The 21,839-nt window shown below is 37.2% G+C and overlaps 1 long non-coding RNA gene across 1 annotated transcript; it reads right to left on the bottom strand.

Moving 5' to 3' along the window:
* Positions 1 to 17,238: 17,238 nt before the first annotated feature.
* Positions 17,239 to 20,284, bottom strand: LOC128784333 (uncharacterized). Its single transcript, XR_008429436.1, has 3 exons — positions 20,192 to 20,284; positions 18,837 to 18,907; positions 17,239 to 17,737 (listed from the first exon to the last, which is right to left on the bottom strand). It is a non-coding gene; the product is annotated as an uncharacterized LOC128784333 (long non-coding RNA).
* Between the last annotated feature and the right edge of the window lie 1,555 nt (positions 20,285 to 21,839).

The raw sequence follows: 21,839 nt of genomic DNA, 5'->3' as shown, positions 1-21,839 counted from the left end.
GAGCTGAAACTACAATAAAATGACCTAACATATGGGCTGTACTTGTCCAAGAACAGGAACCCACTGGTGACAGAACCCTAAAGAGCTGCACATCAGCAAGCTCCACCAGGCCAGACAGTCAAATCTTGGCTGGGGTGAGCTGTAGGATGGGAACTTTGCAGATTCCAACCTTTGTTCATAGCGTAACTTATTGAATTGTCGGTAGTAGGGGAAAGCGGAGAAAATCCTGATTGGGTCATCAATCCAGCTCTCATCAGGAGTTAAGAGAGCAAAGAAACATTGAATTAAATTCTCTGCTGCTTCTCATGAGAGTGAGAGAACAGGATGTACAGCTTGGGGGGTGGAGGTGTTTAAGGAAAGGGATGTTTGAAGAAATCCTCTAGAGCAGATTGAGTGAATCATGTGGGAACAAAGACTCCACAGGTGGCAAGACTTATACACTGACAGGATTGTATAAAGGGTTGGATTTGAAGATAGTATCTGGCCCATTTATTTTCATTATGGACTTTACTCCTCTTCATTTTTTTAGTTTTATCAAGGAAATTTATGGTAGTAAGTATTTAGTGTAGTTTTATTTTAAAAGCCTCATTGAATTCTATCATAACTGAGAATATTGGCACAGAAAAATAATATTTAGTCATATTATTATGTATTTATTGTTCATTTATTTAAATTTTTGCAGCACTTGTAACAGATTAAAATAATTTATTTTCACCAAACTGGAAGCTGAAATAGTGTGTGATTCCTCTGAGGTTTGGGATTGCTGTTGGCTTGTATATGCCATTCTCTTTGTGAGCAAATAAGAGCAACACATTGTGTTGCTCATAAATATGCCATTGTGTTATACAGTAGAGGTTAAGTCTCTCAGAGCAGCAACATATCCATGTATTTTCCTTAATCATAAAGGGAAATTAAACTTGTCCAGCTCATCTCTAAGCATAATAGGGGCATCCTCCCTTATAATTGAAGAAAAGGTTTCAAAGCTTCTCCTCTGTTTAAAAGACTTTATTAGGTTCTTCAAGGTGTTTTAAATTGAATAAGGGTTATATCAAGCAATTTGTGACTCTCAGCAAGCCAGAATAGCAGGAAAAGTAGATTTATTCAGGGTATTTTTCCAGTCAATGTATTTACAGCCTCCACATTTCCTTGAGAGAAAGCTAAGCCAATTCCTAAAGCTTTTTTCTTTTCTTTTTAAATGATTTTCAGCGAAGTCCCTCCGCGCATCTCTGTATTTTGTCCTTTGATTTTAATGTCTCCATCTCTTCTTAATATTGAAAAATCACTCCCAGGTGGGTGAAACTGCTTCCTCTGACAACATCTCCGGGTTTTTTTTTGTGTCACTTTGGAGGATACAGGTGCTATTTTTGAGTCATCAGATTAAACTTGCTTTTTCTTGCATTTCCCTTTTATTTCAGCATAGCCATATTACCAGGACAATAGCTATGTGTTTTTTCTTTATAGGAAGAGTGGTTTGGTGCATTTTTTTCTAGTGCCAGGTCTGTGCCGTGTTTCTGTGCAGTTGTGTGTGTTCAGTGGTGGGAGGTACTGTGAAAGTCTGTGAGTGCACAGTGTAGTGGCTTGAGTACAAAACAGGGCCAAATGCCACCCTAGGCTCTGATGCCAGGGGCTGTAGGCAGACCTGGTTTGGAGTTGTATGTACAGCTCTGGAAAGGCAGTGGAGGTGATTCAGGCATGTTGGCTTTAAAAGCCAAAGGACAGGGAGTAAGGAGAGAGATAAGTACACCTACTGCTGCTGCTACTTCCTCACTCCAAGCCCTTGCTAATTTTCTCTCAATACTAAATGAGGGCGTTTGGTTGTTAGTGACTTTAGAAAGACAACAGAACAAAATGGGCATTACCTTGTAAATATTCTTGTAGTGCTTGTAACTCTGCTTTTTGCCTGTCAGAATGTTGGAGGAACTTTAAGTCAAGATAATTCTTCTTGCACATATGGATACAGAGGTAATAAGAACATCATTCCTCAAAGATTTGCTTTATAGCATAAATACTGATGCAATATACAGTAGAAATTAAATACTGAATATATTTATGGCAAACCAGTAACAGAGTTAAGATGACTCAAATAAATGGCTGGTTTTAAGTATTTCCCAGTATTTCCCTTTCTCAGTAGAACAGGCTGGTATTACTGTATGATTTCACTGTAAATCTAAGGAGCAGCCTTGCTGGCTGGTGGCTGAAGGTCTAGAAAATTTAAGGCTCTGGTGATATCTGTATTTATTTCCATATTCACAACTGTCATACTATAAAGTTCACATTTACACCAAGATAAATGAACAGCCAAAGTTGTCAGTTTTTGTGCAGCAGAAAGATGTAAAACTCAGGGTGACTGCAGTTAAATATGGAACACTTATTAAGTGATGTGGTCTTAGTACAGCACTGGTACTTACATTAGTAGACCAGGTGGCTAGGAAAGAATAGAAAGATGGTCTGGCCTTGAGACAAGTCCTTCTCCAGGATTTTCTTAGAGAATTCCAAACCCAGGCCACTCACATGACCAGAAAAAGTCACCTATTTCCATGCTTATAAGCCTTAAGGACAAGAACACTCTTAGATGTTCAGCCGGATCAGGACTGAATTAGCTGAACACTTTCAGTCTGATCTCACTGGAATCTGAATGACTGTTATCTCCATCCTATCAGAATTTATTCTAAAAAGCCCTCTTGGGTATTTACCCACATGGCTATACCAGGGAATAAAGCATGTTGTGATCAATAAATTGAAAACTAGCAAGAAAATTCTTCTTCATCTCAGAGCTTGAAATGTCAGGTCCACTCGAGCTCACAAGAGCAATAGACTTTAATTTTGTGAACACTTTATGTTCTGAATTACATTAATCATAAAAAATCTTTCTGAAATCTATCTTAATTCCAAAGTGTTATTCATAGGTTTTCTTCTTGTCTGGAAATGTTGCAATAACATTGATTGAAAAGGCTGGGCACTACAGCCTTCACAATGCATGCAGGGAATAGCAACACTACTCCGTTATAAGACAAGCATTACCCATTGTCCAGCATTTAATCCTACTGGAACACTTTGGAAACTTGATGATGAGAAGATTGTGTTCCTCCAGCTCTCTTCTGGGAAACAAAATGGTTAATAGAATTTTTAAATTTTATATTGGCTCAAGGCAAGAAAAGAAAAAGGTATTTGCATACATGTCTGTATCTGATAAAAATTGTAACTCTATTAATAAGTGCTCCCACTCATTGCACTTCCAAATCAAAGATTAAACCCCTTACAGTTTAATTTATATTTAATATACTCACATATTACCAATTTGCATACCAGTCACAGTATCACAATCCTAGTTTTGTGGGCTGTGAATGTGCTACAAGATTCTTATTGAAGTGAATAGTAATTGAGAACCCCAGCATAATAAAGGATTAGGCTGAATAGAGGGTGCAGTATAATGTAACTCCTCTATACTAATTTCTTGGTTGTTCTGGTAATAGATAGCAGTCTTCCTTTAAGTAGCCCAGTGGCATCCTTTGCTTTATCTGGAATAATTTTGAAGCGATTGTAAGTGCAAAAAATGTTCTTGAGAAAACTCTCTGTTTCAAATGGCTTCTTCATTTATTAAACAAAATATTATTTCTGTTTGGTTTCTGCAAGTTTCTAATAATCATTCAATGTGATCTTACCTTTTCTGGTCCTCATGATTTTGATTCAGTCATGGTTTCTGCACTCTGAGAATATGGTTTAAATCACATTAGAGAAATTCCAGACTAACCAATTGGTTTACAGGAACCTTTCTTTTGCAACCAAGCCACAGTAGGACCAGATGAGATGGTTTGGTATATTTGGTATCCTTGGTATGATTGATTATACTAAAATCTCTTATCCCAAATTATGTCACCTTGTCTTTGAACAGAGAGATTAATTAAAGGACCTTTTCAAGTAGTGTCTCAAGCTTTTCCCAGTAGCATGAGGGGTCCAAAATAGTAGGTTCTCATAAGAATTGTTTTTCACTAGTATAATACCATTAAACCCATTTATGGACTAAGTTTTACTTAGAATACCTTAAAATATACTTGGAAAACAAACAGGTTTCTGGAGTCTTGCCAGGCTTTGTACCAAATCCTCCCTCAAGGTTTCCTTGGTTAGCTCATTGCAAGGCAATAGCGAAGACATCTTTGATTCAAGTTAATAATTAAATATTACAAGCATAGAGGAGGAAACAAGGATGATCAAAGTTATAGAGAAGCTTCTACAGAGGGAACAACACTGACAAAGACTCTACCCCTTGTAAAAGGTTTGGCTAAGTTAAAATACAATTAGATTCTTTCAAATAATGAGTGGCAAAGATGAGAAAAGCAGAGAAAAAATATTTGCTGCATTTTTAAAGAAAAAATGAAGTGAAATCAGAAGGTGATTATTGCAAGAGAGAAGTGTTTGTTCACACAGCAGTGGTAGAGCTGTGAAATTCCTCTGGTGCAAGAAAGAGTGGAACACAACATGCAGAGGCTTACTCTGAGTAAAGAAAAAAAATGCACAGAAGAAAAAGTTACACAGGACTATCAAATAAAAACAGCAATAAAATACATCAAACCTTTGGCTCAGGAAACCTCTAATCCATTATTTTTGGTTGTGAGAAGAATATATACAGGAGATATAACTATTTGCTTGTCCTCTTTTTTTGCTCTTTCCCAGGCATTCACCATTAGTCATTGCCAGGGACAAGAAACTGGGCTAGAGGAATACTTAGTCTTACTCAGGAGAGCTTCTTTTTTGTTACTCCTTTCCAAGTTTCACATTGCTTTATCAAGTTCGTTATTTCTAGAATTTTCTTCTCATTTCTTAGAGTAATGATATATAGAATTTTCTTCATAAAAAGTTACAAAAGTAGCATATACTCTGTTAGAGATGGTAAATAACCCTTAGCAGTTGGTTTTGTATATAATATCAGAGATAGCTCCTGAGTTGTTTTAGGCTTTAACATCAATAACTTGCAAATTTAATTTCCTTTTTCAGAAAGTGTTTTGTATGCCTAAGGGGTTTTCTAATGGTTTCTGTCATCATATGCTGTTTCCTTCCAGTTTTAGTGACTTCTCAATATATTGTTTTGCATCAGTATTCCTGTGAATCCCTTACACATTTTATCTTTTGTCCCAGTTTTCACTTGTCTTCAGCTCTGTTTATCAGCTGACTGTCAAAGCCTGTTTTATGACATCCTTTAGAAAATCTTCTCTTCTTTCTCTTTTTCTTCTTATGATTTATGTGAAAGCAATGTCCTCTATTTTTTTGCAAGTCAATCTAAGTCCTGGAGAAGATAGAGCTTTTTAAATATGAGATCTCACTTCCAATGTGATTCAAGCATGCTAAAATAGTGGGATCTTTACCACTTCATAAACAAATTCAGAAGCTAGTATGGAATAAATGCATAGTGTGAATAAATTAAACATTCTTATTCCTTTGTTAGGAACGATTGATCAAACTATGAAAATAAAAATGTTAAATGCTTCATTATCTATATATTTTTATTTCCTGTCTTTTTATTATAAAATGATTCACAACTGAAGTCCTATAGACATGATTTTTCCAGGGTATTGAAGTAATTCAATGAAACACCTAATATAGGACTTCCTTTTTAATGTGGAGTGTACTTTATTGTTGCTAATAACTGACAAACATCCCTATTCTTAAGACCAGTTATATCTTTTTCTTGAACACATTGCTTTAAAAAATATACATTTGACAAGTGTTTCTTTTTTTTCCCCTAAAGCAATAAATGTCCACAGAAAAGTGTTTCACATCCCTTGAAAAATGGTGAAATAAATTAAGTAAGGATATTTTAGTGCTTCCAGTGTTTTTTTCCCTGTAACATTGCTGATTAGAAGGCATTCTGTTCAAAGAAGGAGATACATTCAGTTTATCAAAAAGTCTGGAAAGCCTTTGGATATTTAGTACAATTACCCCTATTTGGCAAAGGGATTGAGGATTTTTGTGTGTACATACATACAGTGTACGCATTAATATGGCTTGACTGTAACATTAGAATACTGATTTCTCACTTTGTTCCAATCCCTGCCTCTTCTGCAGCCTCTTCAAGTAAAAAAAAAAAAGGAAAAATAAAATAAGAAAATATCTAAATGAACTCTAATTGGATGGAGAGCTATAACTTTCTAGCTATTATGCCTGGATGTGTGAACTATTTCTTTTGCATTATAGAAGAGCTATATTTCCTACCTATTGTGTCACCCATGTTAAGGACAAAGTGCCTCCAAGTTGTGCTGGGTGCTTTGTCCTCTTTTTTTCCTCTACTCTCATACTGGAGGTCTTGCTGGTTCTTTTTTTTTAGCCTATCTTCTCTCTATTTTAATACACAGAGACCTGTTTAAACAGCTGTAAGGATGCATGAAGTCACAGTTAGTATGCAATTGGTAGTATTTGACAGTCACTCAAAACCTGTAAGGTTTTGGGAAGAGCAAACAGCGTTATTGCAGCACTGCCATGCCATTGTTAAATCAAAATTTCTACAGGTTTTTCCACAGCTTTACTCTAATTTTAGTTCAGATGTTTGACACGTGACTTGACATTGATCATGCCTATCTCTCTCTGTCTAATGTAAGCTGGTGTTTAATATAAGCTGGTTGTCTCGGTCCTGTTTGCAGGAGATATCGCCTTAGTGTAATTTATCCCAACTGTGTTACATATTAACTTAAAAGAGTGTGAATTTCTTCTGTCATTTCTCTGCACTTTGAAATAGAGAAACATCTGTGGAAGCTGCAGGTAAGTGACGAAACATGGCTTTGTCCTGCCGCGTTGTAGTGACCCTGACCAGAAGACTGTCACACGTGGAACAGTTTGAGGTGCACAAAGCAGTTACCCTGAGCATGCCCACAGCTTTCACCCCTGTGCTGGGCTGCCAAATCCTGGGCTGGGGGAGGAGCTCCTCCAGTTTATCATGACAGTTTATCATGATCTGCAGGCAGATCCCAGCTTTTCCAGCAATTATGGCTTTGCTTTGATCTAAATGTCAACAAGGAGTTCACAGGTGAACCTCTTCTGACTCTAGATATGATAGAGTTGTTTACTCTTGAATGACAATACCAATACAAGAAGGCAATAGCTGCTTCTACTGCAGCATAAAGAACACAGAATACTTGGATCCAATTAACAAATATTATTTTTCATATGTACATATGCAGTTGCATATGTACACCAAAGCCTTTAGAATTTTGGCACTTATACTTTTATTCTTCTTTTTAATAATGAATGGTAATCAAATGTAACAAGTTTAAGTCCACAGTTACAGAGAATTGTATATGTGCTTGTGCAGATGCTACCTTTCAATTATCCACATATAAATATAGCATCTGAAAGTTCTTAAAACATGAAAGAGATTTTTTTTTTTTTACTTCTCCATCTCAAGCAGTCAAATGGAATTGACTAATATTTCCAAAACTGTTATTTGAGCCAAGTTAAAACATAAGAAACTTCAGCCTAAAGATATTTTGATTCAGGAAGGAATTTTTAGTTTGAATTAGTGGCACTGCAAGAAAGGCATTTCCAGAAGCTTGAGGCCACCCTGTAGTTGATGGGACCAGGAAATTAATTCAACAATGAAAATAGTACAGATTGAACAAAGAGATTTACTCAAATTGGCCACATGAGTATTTTTTGAATCACTGAAGATATACACTTGCATTTAAAAGCAGTGAAAAAAATGCTGACATGGTGGGAAGCAGATGACCTAATTTTCTGGTAGTGAAGTCTTTCCATAAAAATTGAAGAGCTGTAATTTCTAGAATAACTGAAGAGGTTGGCCTGCTAGTGCCTCAGTTAGATTCTTTGTACTCTAGTATGAATTAGACTTGGCAGGGTCTGTGCTCAGAGCCAGCCATTTCTCCAGAATGAAATCTGAGGAAGATACACATGGCCAGGTGAGTCCTGTTGAAATTATCAAAAATTCAACTCTTGCCAAGCTGAAATGGGAAATAATTACTTTTCTATTTCTAAACTCATTTTAGACAGTGCAGAATAAAATCAGATTAGGTCCCAACACTGCTGAATGCTGCAGCAACAGGATCACCTTATCTACTGTGTAGGTTTTTCCTAGATGTGCCATGACACTTCCAAGATGTGTGACATCTATGGGCATCCAGCCACCAGGACACCACAAAGGCAATGTTTGTCCTACAGTGTTCCTGTGCCTTTAGGGGCCTCTGAGGAGCATGTTTATTTAGGCAATCTTGTGAAGTTTAGAAAGCTGCCTGGAACAGGTGCTGGCCTTAGAAAGACAGATGGCTTTACTCCAGCATGCCTTTGAAGTGAGTTTTGGCTTTGAACCAAGCTCATAACACCTCAATCTGGAAACATCTGTGATAACTGCTAACCAAGCTGAGTTGCTCAGTTTTACACATTAAGTAAAAATGAGTATGAAATAAATACAGACATGCTAGGACTAATATGAAATGTGGGCCTTACCTACCTTGATCTATGTTAAGACTTTTTTCCTCAATTTAAATTTGCTTTACCTGCAATCCATCAGGAATTTTCAGGTGAGATTCTGAGGTCAGAAAATAATTATCTGTCAAAAGTAAAACTCAGTAGGAGAGTGGAGTGGGCTTTGAAGCCTTCTGATGTCACACTGACAGGGTTGAAACCCCTTTCAACTTTTAAAATAAAAATTTCAATACATTTCCAAATTTTATATAATACTTTCTTGAAGATTTGAAGGGGTTTTTTTAAGTAGAGGGAAAATGAGAAAGAATTTTTCAGATATATTAAGAACAACTTTTTTTTGTAGCTGAGCTTTACTGTTCTTTTAATATAGTTGAGTCAGGTAAAATGTCAACATTTCAACTTTTTGTTCTATTTCGTTAGAGATAAAATTTTCAAAACCTCATAGGATGGAAAGCTAAACCTGATAGTCCCAGGTCTAGTTTTGAAGACCTTTTGCATAGATTTACTTTGAACAAATTTGAACAATCTGTTCCAGGACTTCTAGTCTTGTTACTCAGGAGATAAATGTTAGAAGCATTAGAAAAACAAGGTCACTGGTGGCAGTAAGAACTTGATTAGATGAACAAGGTACGATTTATCTGAGCAAGAAATAGACAGTTCTAAGGCATGGAACACTTCTTCCTTAAAAAAGACCTTTAAAATAGGTCAGATAAAGGCTACCCTGAAAGTACCTCTTTCTTTTGGCTGGCTATAAAAAGGATGATAGGTTTGAATCCAGACAGCTACTCTTTGGACACAGAAATGAGAATGCCACCCAGAGAGAGTAAAAAGAATTAAAATAGATGGCATCACCTACTTTGTCAATAAGTGAGGACATCTGAAGTATCTGAAATTTTGTTATTGTCCATTCATGACAACCAGCATGAGAGATGGGATAAATATGTAACTATTCACTAGTAGAATAGTCAGAGAAGTTTGGAAGATATATGGGGAGATGGGACCAGAGATACTGACTGATTTATGGGCAGCATTTTATAAATTGAGAAAAACTAGTGAGGCTTGAATTTGATACAAACATAGAATGGGTTTAGGGTTGGATCCATCTCGTACCTGGAGGGAGCCCACAAGAAACATGAAGAGAGACTATTTACAGAGAGAGCTTGTAGCGACAGAACAAAGGGGAATGGCTTCAAACTGAAAGAATGCAGGTTTAGATTAGATATTAAGAAGAAATTCTTTACCGTGATGGCAGTGAGGCACTGGTACAGGCTGCCCTGAGGAGCTGTGATTGTTCCATCCCTAGAATGTTCAAGCCAGGCTGGATGAAGCTCTGAGCAACCTGGTCTAGTGGGAGGTGTCCCCTGCTCATGGCAGGGGGATTGGAACAAGATGGTCTTTAAGGTCCCTTCCAGCCCAATCCACTCTGTGATTCTATGATCTTCTAGTTCATCCCCCTGCCACAGGCAGAGGCATCTTCAACTAGAACAGGTTACTCAAATATCTGAGCAACTTGACCTTGAACACTTCCAATGATGGGAAATGCACAACCAATTTTTCAGCAGTTTGATATTAAAATGATATTTCTCCTTTCCAATGCAAATAGAGGAGAGGCAGAGAGATTTGACATCACCTTTATAAACTTTTATGGAGCAGTGGTCTAATTTGGCATTTCTCTTGAAAACGGAATCTGGAACAAAACATGCATAAGAAAATGGCTAGAGTTATTTAGCCAGTCAGTTAGATAGTCACCACACATTTGTTTGAATTTTTTATCTTGCTGAAAAATAACAGCAAACTTTTTTTAAAACGTTAGTTTTCTCTGTTTTAGCTTAGGAGAGTTTATTGTGCAGTCACTTTCTTGAATCTGCAGTTAAACACTCTCAGTGCAGGTGATTTTGCCCATGGACAGTACCCTAGACACTACAGCAGCAATGGTTTTCCTTGCAATGCACTGCACTGAGCATAATTGGAGCGCTTGAAACATATCTAGAAATAATTTGTGGGACAACAGCATCTAATTATGTTGGACACAGAAGTCTGGTAAGTAGCACTGAGTACTGACAATTGTAGCACTGAAGGTACTTTAAATGAATAAGAAATGTAATTTAAATGGTAACATCAGCATGATGAAACCAGTTTATGTAACAGAAGAAAAACAAAAACTAATTAAAAATATTGTGGACTGTGCAGAAAGTTCTTCTACAACTTCACGTAAAAGTTAATTTTCACAGTTGTTGTGACTGTTGATTTGTTTTGGTTTTTTGATACAAGGCTCATTAGCCCACATAAATTTCTGTGGTTAGATAAAAATTACTGTTCTTTGTGGTCCTTTGGTTTCCCAGCATGAAATGTTTTGTAGGACTAATCCTTTCCACAACCTGTCATATAATTAGTGTTGGTGTACATCTGCATTGACATTTTGAGAATCTAGTAGGATATAATTTTATCTGGAAACATTTACTGGGACAAACAAGTTATACAGTGATTGCTTGCTGGTCTTTTTTTGTTGCATTTCCCATTTGCAAAATAGTTAATGAGCCTTGAGAAGATGTATTTTTTTTCACCCAGACTTTCACAATACTGCCAAATTACGTTTGATCAGGGAGCAAGCATTCTCCTCAGGGAGAGAACAGGGGGCTGCTTGGGGCAGCCAGTTTCCAGGGGCAACACAGGTACTGTGTTATACAATTGCACAGGTACTGCTTCCACGAGCTGGCAAGGTTGGCTGGGCATTCAGCAGCAGACTGGTAGGGCTGGGCAGTTTGCCTAGGGCAGCAGAGTCCTCTGGAGCTCACCCTGTTGGACTTGACCAGGCAAATAAAGACTAATGCTCATTGAACATATGGCTGTACTGCTTAATGTGAAGGTCCTCTTCTTATAAGAAGCAACTTTGAGCAGCTGGGTAGACTTGGACTTGGTAAGTGGCTGGTTTATTTCTTAGACAAGAAAAATGAGCAGGCACTGAGTAAATGAATTATCCCAATTAAGCTTTATTTTTAGTATAGCATTGGGTAAACATGGATATTAAGGCCAAATCTCAAGTATAAACTCGAGATTATAGGAGAGGGTAGAGGAAGAAAAAACCTTGCCTCTGTGAAGTGGAGGTGACACATGGCCACCCCATTGTTTCTTCTGATAGCTGATAAGTGTGGGATCCAGGTGCTGTCATCTATCAAGAAAATTAGCTTATGAAATTAGTCCGGGAATCTCCCACCCCACCCAAGGATTTCTGGTTTACTGCATGGTTTATTGATCTTTGTGATTGTGATGAAAAATCTCAGACTCTATCAATTCCATTCTTTTCTCATGGCTTTCCTAGGGGGAGTTGATGAGTTGTTCATGTCGTAAGTTATTGTGACCTAAGACACTGGGAAAATTTTAACAATGCAAATATTACTATATCAATAACTTAGTCACTCACCAGATATTCATTTGCTTATGAATATATTAAATTATCAGGGTTGGTTTTTTGTGGGTTTGTTGTTTTGTTTTGTTTTGTTTTGTTTTTTTTTCTGGTGGAAGAGATGACAGAACTCACACTTCTCTCTACAACAGGTACATCCTCCAGGGAAAGAAGAGTGAAAATTCATGACAAGACTGAAATTGCAATTAACTGGATGATTGGTTCCCACAAAGAACAGAGATAAAAGAGGCCAATTACCTGGTGTTGAGGTAACAACATTGTGTTGTATGAAATACAGTGTTTGGTAAGCACAGCATTAGTGGGAGGTGGAAAGTTCTGCAGCCTCTGGCTTATAGGCAGTGCTATACTGATAATTTAACAGCACTGAAATAAGCAGGAATGTCGGTAATATTCAGTTGGCTATTGAGGCAGACAAGATAAAACAGAAGGAAATCTTGATACTAAGAAATTAAGATCAGAAGTGACAGGAGTGAACTGCTTCAGTGTAACATCAAGAAAGAAGGGGAATGTGAAAAAGAAGTCAGAAGTGAAATTTCCCCTGGTGGTATTAGAGATTACTAAACCTGAAAAGATCTGGAGAGGTAGGATTTGTTCAAATGCAAACAAGATGGAAATGCCTTAGAGTGACAATGCTTTCAGTAACACCTTTAGAGATTTTGATACTGAATATCTATCAAACCAAAAGAACTATGGTACCATTTTCAGCACATGGGCTGAACACTTTGCTAGATAGAAATACTTAGCATTGTTATATTATCAGTAACTAATTCCCAGGAGTAAATGTTCTGATCGTAAACTGAATGCCAGGAGTAAAAGTACAGTGGACATGAGAAGATGTAAAGGCGTAGTGCCATAGTTCTTAAAAAAAAACATCAATCAGAGAAGGTCAAGAAGCCTCATACAGTCTTGTATGAAACCACCAGCAAAGCTTCTTTGCTTTTCTTCTTCTACTGAAAAAGATATTCTGCAAAATGGTGTCCTCATATGAAAATAATCTGTGCAGGAATCATCATCTTGGAAATCTGTCACAGGGCAGAAGCGGAAATCCTAACTCATAAAAACACCTTATAGTTAATAGGAAAGAAAAAAAAATACTATTGAAATACTTACTTTAATGCCTCATATTTCACATTTGTAACTACTACCTTCTCTTTTCACAACATCTTTAACAAAAAATGCTAAAGGTTTATTAAGCTATATTAGTCAAGGTATTAGGTATTAAGAAAGAGATTTTTTTGAGACCTCAAGTATTGCTTAAAAGTATGATGATGTAGGGAGGTAAGGACATATATCTGTTGTGCTCATTTATTCCAAAGATATAAGCATGATGTATTGAGTATATAAATGTAGTAATTGCCTAACTCATGCCAAGGCATGCTATATAAAAATGAAAACATGAAGAATTTCCCCCTTTTCTTTCCAGTAATATTAGAGAACAAAGAATAAAAAAATCTTTTAAAGGGGTTTTAATGAAGAAATATCGTTAACTACAGCACCTCAACTAGTAAGGCAGAACTTGTTTTAGAAAAATGTGTATCCCAAAGAAGTGTTTTTATTAGATTTCAATTAGATTCTGAAATTCCATATTTAATCTCATTGGAAATGAGAATAAATACTTTTTTATCTTGGACTGCAACTTCAAAAGCCGATAAAATGAATGATTTTGCATTTTTTAACCACAAAGTTAGACAGCTAGGAACTGAATGTTATATTTTGTTGGGTTTTTGAGTAAATGTCTAGGGATCTCTAAACAGGGCAAAATAAAACAGCACTGAGGTAATATAAATTAGGAATCAGGACTGTTGACAGTGTAAGTATTTCTAATGTGCTATTAACAGAGGGATGGTTTAACTAATGAGGTACAACGTCAATAGTGTACTTTAAAGTATTAATATATAATGCTCACATATTTGTTAAACCATTTTAACAGAGGGACTCTTTAACTAATGAGGTACAACATCAATAGTGTATTTTAAAGTATTAATATATAATGCTCACATATTTGTTAAACCATAATATTCAAAGAATATTCTCTTGCTATTTAATTAGGCATTTAGGTTACAGTAAACAGGCTATTTAATCTCTCACTTTATATTAATCAAATAGCTGCATTCTTGTAAACATTTGCCATCGGCATTAAAATAATATAATTACCATCTTGTAAATACCAAGTTAGGTGCCTCATGAAAGCACAAATGGATAAGGTTACATCCCTGTGCTTCTATAAATTTTCCACCTCTATCTTTTTGACTTAAAGCCAAAAGCACAATGCGCTGTTCCTCTTCTGGAGCAGGAGGTACTTGCCCAGTGCTCTGTGTGAGAAAGGTCAGTGCCCTCTGAAAGAAATGAGTCACTGCCTCACCAGCATCTAAACACAAATCTGCTGGTTAAAAAATTCCTGGCTGGAGCAGCTGTCTTGCTTTCTCAGGTGGAGAAGCTGCCTGTAGTTTGATGTGCCACCATGCTCTACTGTGGCTCCAGCTGCCTGGGGCTGGGATCTCCAGTGGCTCCCCATGGGTGCGGGTGCCTCGTGGGGTTGGGGAAAGCTGCAGTGGCTCTCTTCACCCTGCCTGAGGGATCTGGGAGGGCTCACCTTGGTTCTTTGCTTCCCACTTCTGTAAGTTTTAATAAATTACGTGCATTTGCTGAATAAAGTCCCATGACTAATTTGTCTTTTATCATACAGGTCCTGATCTCTTCAAGTGTTCCAGATGAGACTGAACAAAATGGTGTTGTGGTTAAAGCCCAGCTGGCAATCAAAGCCCACACAGCCATTTGCTTAGCCAGCCCTGGTGGGAGGGGGAGCGAATAGGAAAAGGGAGAAAACTCAGGGGATGAGATAAAGACACTGGAATAGGGAAAACAAAAGCCACACACATGAGCAAGGCAAAACAAGGAATTTGTTCACCCCTTCCTGTGGCCAGGCAGGTATGTTCAGCCATGCCCAGGAGAGCAGGGCTCCACCATGCATAATGGGGGCCTGGGGAGACAAACACCCACTATTCCAAAAGAACCCCTTCCTCCTTCTTCCCCCAACTTTATATGCTGAGTGTGACTGCATATGGTATGGAATATGCCTTTGGTCAGCTGGGGTTCCAACTGTGTCTACTCCCACACTTTGGATTACTTCTTTACATAGCCATTTCTCCTCATCTGAAGGCTTCTTTGTCATTTCCCCTACTTACTTTCTTTTGACTAGTTTAAAAGAAAATAATTGTTATTGCAGGTAACTTTATTTATTTATTTATTTAAGTCAGTATTTTAAAACAATGTAAAGATTCCCTCAGGACCATTTTTAAAATTTAACCTATATAAAAGAGTTCTGAATACAAAAAAATATTTTCAATATATTTCCTATGTATTTTTCCCATGCTATCAGTAGTTCTCAACTTTGCATTTAGGATCAAAACTTTGGGTAGAATTTAAAAAATAGAAATGCACATTTCAGATGATATTTCCCTGAACTGCTTTTTGTCCTTCATCCAGCTAGCATTTGTTCTTTGAAAATACTTCCTCTCCCTAAAAACAGTTGATGGAAAACCTTATCTCAACCTTTATGAAAGTATAATATCATTTTTTAGTTATCTGATATAGTTAAAGGACTGCAATGGATAATCTCAATGTTCTCCCTCCCTTTGCAAAAATTCCCAGTGATAGCTGTAGGAATTCCACAAACAAAATAAATGCCTTGTCTGACAGACACCTTCTGAGACAGAGTGTACCTTGAAGAGAAAGGTGGTATCATGGAGACATTCTCTTTTGTCAGGTTGTGATAAGGTCTAGGAATATATTGCCTAGAAACTACCTGGAAGATTCATTTGAATTTAAAAATTTATTCTGTTTATGTTTATATAAAACATATATTTGTTTTTTATAACGAACACATTTATACGTTGTGTCCAGCTAAAAAGCTTTTATTCTGATTAGGAACAGCAGACTCTAAACATTTTGTAAGAAACAGAAATTATTAATCCGAGATTTTGTGACTCACATTAGAAAACAATATAATTTTCTCCAATGTAATTGTTTAGGGATGTTATTTGCAGAAAACTAGATGATTTACAGAATATATTATTTGATATCAATTATTCACCTGGTGTTAACTTTAACAACAAGAAAGCAGGCACAGGTTTTTGCATTGTTTGTACATGATGTTCCCTCTGCAAGGTCAAGCACTGCCAGAGCTTGGGTGAAACTTTCAGAACAAGTAGTATGATCAATATGAGAACTAAGGATGCCTGGTTCCCCACAGATTTCTTTTGAGGTTGGTTCACTTTGATGTCTAAGCAGGCAAGATCTATGAATGAAGCTTTTCACTTCTTGACAATGTTAATAATGGTTCACACTATGTGGATCCTCTGATGTCTAATCAAGGTTAAACCTCCAAATTCATCACTGAAGTCCTTAACAGGCTGCTTCAGGTGCCCTTTTTTTTTTTTTTTTTTTTTTCCCCTTGGCACTAGTAAGAAGCAGATTGCATTAGAAACCAGAAAACATCCACTTCTTTGGTGCCTCTGTCTACTGGTTTTGGGGGAGATAGGTTATTTGAGAGGAGAGGCAGATAAGCAGGGCTAGAATAGTATCATGCAAATTTTCCCTAAAGAACAAGGAAAGAACCGCAGTGCTTACGAAGTTGTACTGAAGCTGAGGCCCTCCCTTCTCAACCTGAATTATATCTAAGGCTTCTTGCTGTTACAAGGAGGCAAAACATATCTCATGATAGACAAGCTGAAGCCCTGACCTCTGATGGCTTTCTCTGCAAATGTAAGAGGAGCTGCTATGAATTTCTCATTCAAAGCAGAGGGGTCTCTGTCCATGATTAACCTGTGTGGTTTCCTGCACAGAGACACTGGTATCCAGTAATGACTTAAGCTATTTCGTACCAGATGGCTGAGCCCTTCTCAGCAGGAGGTAGGCAAGACACTAATAGAAAGATCTGAAAACACAATTACAGAAATGTTCCCAATGTCAACACGTATTTTCAAAGGTAGTGGCATCCTTGTGGAGTCACACAGTGAACAAACACAGAATCAGTGCTAATACAGCTTATGAAAACTCAGGTTATTGCTAGCAGGTGATGAGACTATCCTTATCAGGTACGAGCAGGAGCTAAAAAACTGCTCCCATTTATGACAGTCCTTATCAATATACTGAAGAGATCAAGCTCTTCCATTCTTCTGATTTTTGCCAAGAAACTTTTGAACTGCTCACTTAAAATCATAGTGTCTGTTCAACTCCAGACAGGTGAAGTCTTTGTAAAAATACATCAACATTTCAATGACAAAAACAAACTTTCTTTTGTGCTGCAAAATTTAAAGAGCGAGATTAAAAGAGGCTGTTTCTTTTTTTTTTTTTTTTTTTTTTTTTTAAATAAACCATCTGGCCAATTTGTCATTTCTCTCTTACTTTCTAAGCTTGACCAGTCTTCACAGGGAACAAAAGGTGCTACTGGAGCGCTTTACATTTTGTAGCTTGCAGAATCAGACTGTGAGCTTCTGGTGTGATCCAAAGGAAGCCAAAGACAATAACAGTCTTCCCACTGGCTTCAGGGAACACTAGATCAAGCTTTAAATTCTTACAGCCAAGGATGATGGTGCTATATTCAGATCTGATAACTTCAGGTTGCCAAAGATCACAATTTCTTTTTGAGATCCACAGAAATTAGGCTTTCTGCATATGTAGAATCCAGTCTTGGTGTGGGCTACATTTTCAGCTGTTTGGGTGGAAACAGATGCTGTTCTTCAGAAGCTGAAATAGATGCTAATTGAAGATATTGCCACTGCCTTTTGTGTTCCTGAGAGGGTAAAGGCAACAGGGACATCAATTGGTACCAGTGATCCCAGGAGTCAGACGAACACAAGACAGTCTCTGAGTTCTTCCTGCTAACTGGAAAATTAGATACCATAAGCATTCAAATCTTTAATAACACCAAGTGATTCTTCACTACTTATCAAATGTGACAATTGAAAACAAATTAACTAGCTAAATGGAAAAGGAGAGAAAAGTGTCTGCAAGTTAGTTTTCTTTTGCTTTTCAAACAAAGTTTCTCTGACTTGTTAGCAAAGGGAAAAGGACAGGACACAGACTCATAATTCTGCTGTAGTCAGCAACATCTAAAAGAAGAAAGCAGTTTGGCTAAAAATTTGAGCTTGTTATATTTATACAGCAGCATATGGGGCAGTGTATTTTATTTGACTTTCCATTGCAGCTGTTGCAATTGGTCTTTGTGAAGCCTATAGGTAGGAATAGAAATAAGATTTTACTTTATTTGCAGGTTGCTCATTCACTGGGTAAAATCCACCAGAGCTCTGTTTCTCCTATTTTAAAGTATAGTAACTCACCTGCACATTTTGAACAAAGAAAGGCTTTGCAAGGCACCTGCCAGTTGTCATGGAATCACACACTATCATTTTAAATAGCATATTGCTCCTGGGCATGAGCAACAATGATCATAAACTGCATTCAGATTAGAAGAAATGGTACTGTCATTGGTGAGATAAGTATGATCCACATTTTAGGAGTATATGCTCATCTTGCTCAGTCTGAAGCATTTGAGTTTTTTTTTTAATTTTTCTGTTATAAAGAAAGGAAAGAGATATTTTAAGTACATTACTTTTTGGGTTTTTTTTGTCACAGAAAAAATAAAAGCAGAAGGCATTTTTATGAGTGTGTTGACATCATAAACACCTTTCTGTATCAAAAGATTTATAAATCTTGGGTTTTAAGGTTGCACAGAATCCCAGCAAACATAAAACATCTTTTAAGCCTCCCACATGAAAAATCTTTCAAAATGAGCCTATAGGGGGAAGCGGTAGCCAAATGTTCACATCCTAAAAATTTGCAACATCATGTAAAAGAACCTGCCTTAGGAGTATTTAAGACTACTCAGCTGAGTATCTCAGTGCTTTATAGAATGAATGAAATGCCATATGTTCATAAGGAAAAACAGGTTATTTCCAAATCTGCAGTCATACTAATAGCTTACCTGAAGAGAAAAGTAATGCATATGGATTTAAAGAATTCTGTCATCCATACTGTTGTCTCTCCCTTTTCTACCTGAGCAATAAACAGTGTGTGAACGCAAACTGAGAGGTATATTTTTGGTGTATTGAGCATGAGAAGTAAATATATATTGAAAAATTGAAGTTTTTTTTTTTTTTTGGTGAATATATATAATGTATACTAGGTATAATGTTTAAATATATATTTTTAATTCTTAAAAAATGTAACCAATGTCAAAGACTAAGTCAGTGGAAGTACCTCTCAAGACTAAAATAATCTGAACTAATTAGATATTTTATTTCTTAATACTTCCTTGTAGAGATGGTTAGAAAAGTTACATAGAAATATTTTATAATGCAAGGCAATAATCCCTAATACTTGTTCTAGCATAAGAATTTGTTAGCTACACACAGAGCCATCTGCCATATTTAGCAAACCTTTGAAATAAGCAGTAGAGGAGATAAGATGTTCCACCTGGAAGACTCGGAAATTCATTACACAGTTTTTCATAACAACAACCTCTAAAGTCAAATACTTGTATCCTTCAGGTTTTGACAGCAAGCAGAAGCAGTGTATGCATTATTATAGAAGTTGAACAGAATATTATTCAGTTCATTGGACTTATTTGAACTTCAAAGGTATATTACTGGGAGTGTATTGAAATAACTGAAACCCGATTCTGATGTAAATGATGCCATTTACTCAACTAGTGTAAATGGTTACTCATCATTCACAACAAAGTAGCTTAGAGCAGAAATACACCTCACTGAGATTCCACATTTTAGTCTCTTTTCTTTGTCAACTTTATTTTTAAAATATAGAAGGTAGAAACCAAAAGCTTATATTGGGTATTTTAATTTGACCAAAGGGCTAAATGGTTGCTCCTTTCTGCCCATTTCTTTCACAGGTGCAGTGAATAGATACCTTTGGCCATCTAAAGCATGATTATTTGTCTCACAGCATTGACCCAGAGTGTCTCTGTTAGCTGAAAAACCTGTAAAGAACCATTCAGCATCTTTAGAAAATGGTATTACTCAGAAATGGCTGAAGTCTTGATTCCTTACAGGGCTGCTAAATTTTTTTAATGCTTTTCAGATCTTCATGTTAAGTGTAGTTGCCTAGGCTTAAAGCAAGAGTGAAACATTTCCACTCTGTTCATGGATGGCTGGGCAGCCCACCAAAAATTGTAAGAGAATGGGGAACAAATGAAAGGGAATGCTGCTAGACATAAAGCATGTTCAGCTTTGTTACCTGAGAGACAGTTCTGTTAAAGGAAACATAAAAGAAGTGTAGAAAGGTTTCTTATTGCAATAGCACGAGGAAATTCACATCAGCTACCTTTGCTTAAATGAATCTGCCATAGGTGATCACAGCCACCAGCACTTAGGTCCAAGAACTATAGCCTGAAACTAAAACCAAGGGTCATCTGTCATCTTCAAAAGATATGAAGCTGTTTCGGAATCTTCTTTATGCAAGCCCCGCACAAGCCCTCAGTGACATAAGCATGCTTGCCAAGCACTGAAATCATAGGAACAGTCAACCTAGGAGCTAGCAGAGCAGGATGTACCAAAAACAAGGCTCACAGGACCAAAGCAAGGAGAAATGAGCCTTCCTACATGGCTGGCAGTGACATTTGTCTGTGAGCACAGAGCACTACTGTGCAGTTCTTACAGCTGTGCCTTGGGCAATGATTACTGGAATGAAATTTAACAAGTCCAAGTGTTGGATTCTGCTTCTAGTGCAGAATAACACCAGGCACAAAAAAAAATATACTTCAAGAGGAATGGCTGGAGAGCAGCCCTGCACAGAGGAATCTGGGGGTGCTGGTGGAGAGTCACTCACTGTGAGTCAGAAGCAAGCCCTGGCAGCCCAGAGGCCAAACCCTATCCTAAGGCACATCACCAGCTGGGCAAAAGAGGGGATTGTTCCCCTGTAGTCAGTGTTGGTGTGGTGTCACCTCAAGAAACTGTGTGCATTTCTGGGCCCTGCAGCTGAAGAAGGCTTTTGAATGCATCCAGAGGAGGGCAACAAAGCTGGTAGAATTGGCTGCAAGGACTGTCCTGTGACTTTGAGCTTGTCTTATTTGGAGTAAAGGAGGCTGAGGGGCAACTTTGTTGTTCAGCTTTCTCAGGAGGGAAAGTGCTGAGCTCTCCTCCTGGGACTCTGTGGCAAAACGTGGGAATGTAGGTACAATCTGGACATTAGGAAGTACTTATTTACTGAGAGGATGGCCAAACGCTGGAAGAGTCCTAGACAGGTGGTGGATACTCCAAGATTGTCAATGTTTAAAAGGCATTTGGACAATGCACTTAACAACAAGAATGCTTTAACTTTTGGTCAGCCTGGAAGTAATCTAGAAAAATCCCTGTAGGTCCCTTCCAAGTTAAATTATTCTATTCTATCCTATTCTATTCTATTCTATTCTATTCTATTCTATTCTATTCTATTCTATTCTATTTAAAATTACCTATTGAGGTTGTTCTATTTTTCTACCTTTCATGCCTGAAGTACTATTTGTAAATCCAGTCAATTCCTGTTTGAGAAAAGGGAAAATTATTTTAACTGGTTTAATTTGCACAATGTTCCACAGAGAGGCTACACCTGGTGTGTTGTCAATCCCCTTCAATCTGACTCTGACTTTGCTGATGTCAGTCACATCCTGGAAGAAAAGTTGCATGTATGTATGTTTTACTTTGCCACTACTGCTCTTGCAAGAATACCTAATCAAGTGAGTAACTATGTTTAGGAAAATCAAAAAGAGACAAGTGGTGTTTCTAAAAGCTACTCTAAATGGATTGCAATTTGAGTAGTATGGATGAGATTTCAACGTCAAAAGCAGACATCAAAAATAGGAATTCCTGTGCTGAGAAGGGACATAGTCTCTGAGACACATTTTTTTGCTCTTACTTTAAAAATAGATGTCCCTGGCAGCCAGTGCTATGGTCATCAGCATCCATAATTAACCTAATCTTGGGCAATGGGTAAA

Source organism: Vidua chalybeata, chromosome 2, assembly GCF_026979565.1.
Source record: "Vidua chalybeata isolate OUT-0048 chromosome 2, bVidCha1 merged haplotype, whole genome shotgun sequence".
Lineage (NCBI taxonomy): Eukaryota > Metazoa > Chordata > Aves > Passeriformes > Viduidae > Vidua > Vidua chalybeata.
Note: the sequence above shows the minus strand (reverse complement) of the source record. Positions and strands in the feature narration are given on the sequence as shown.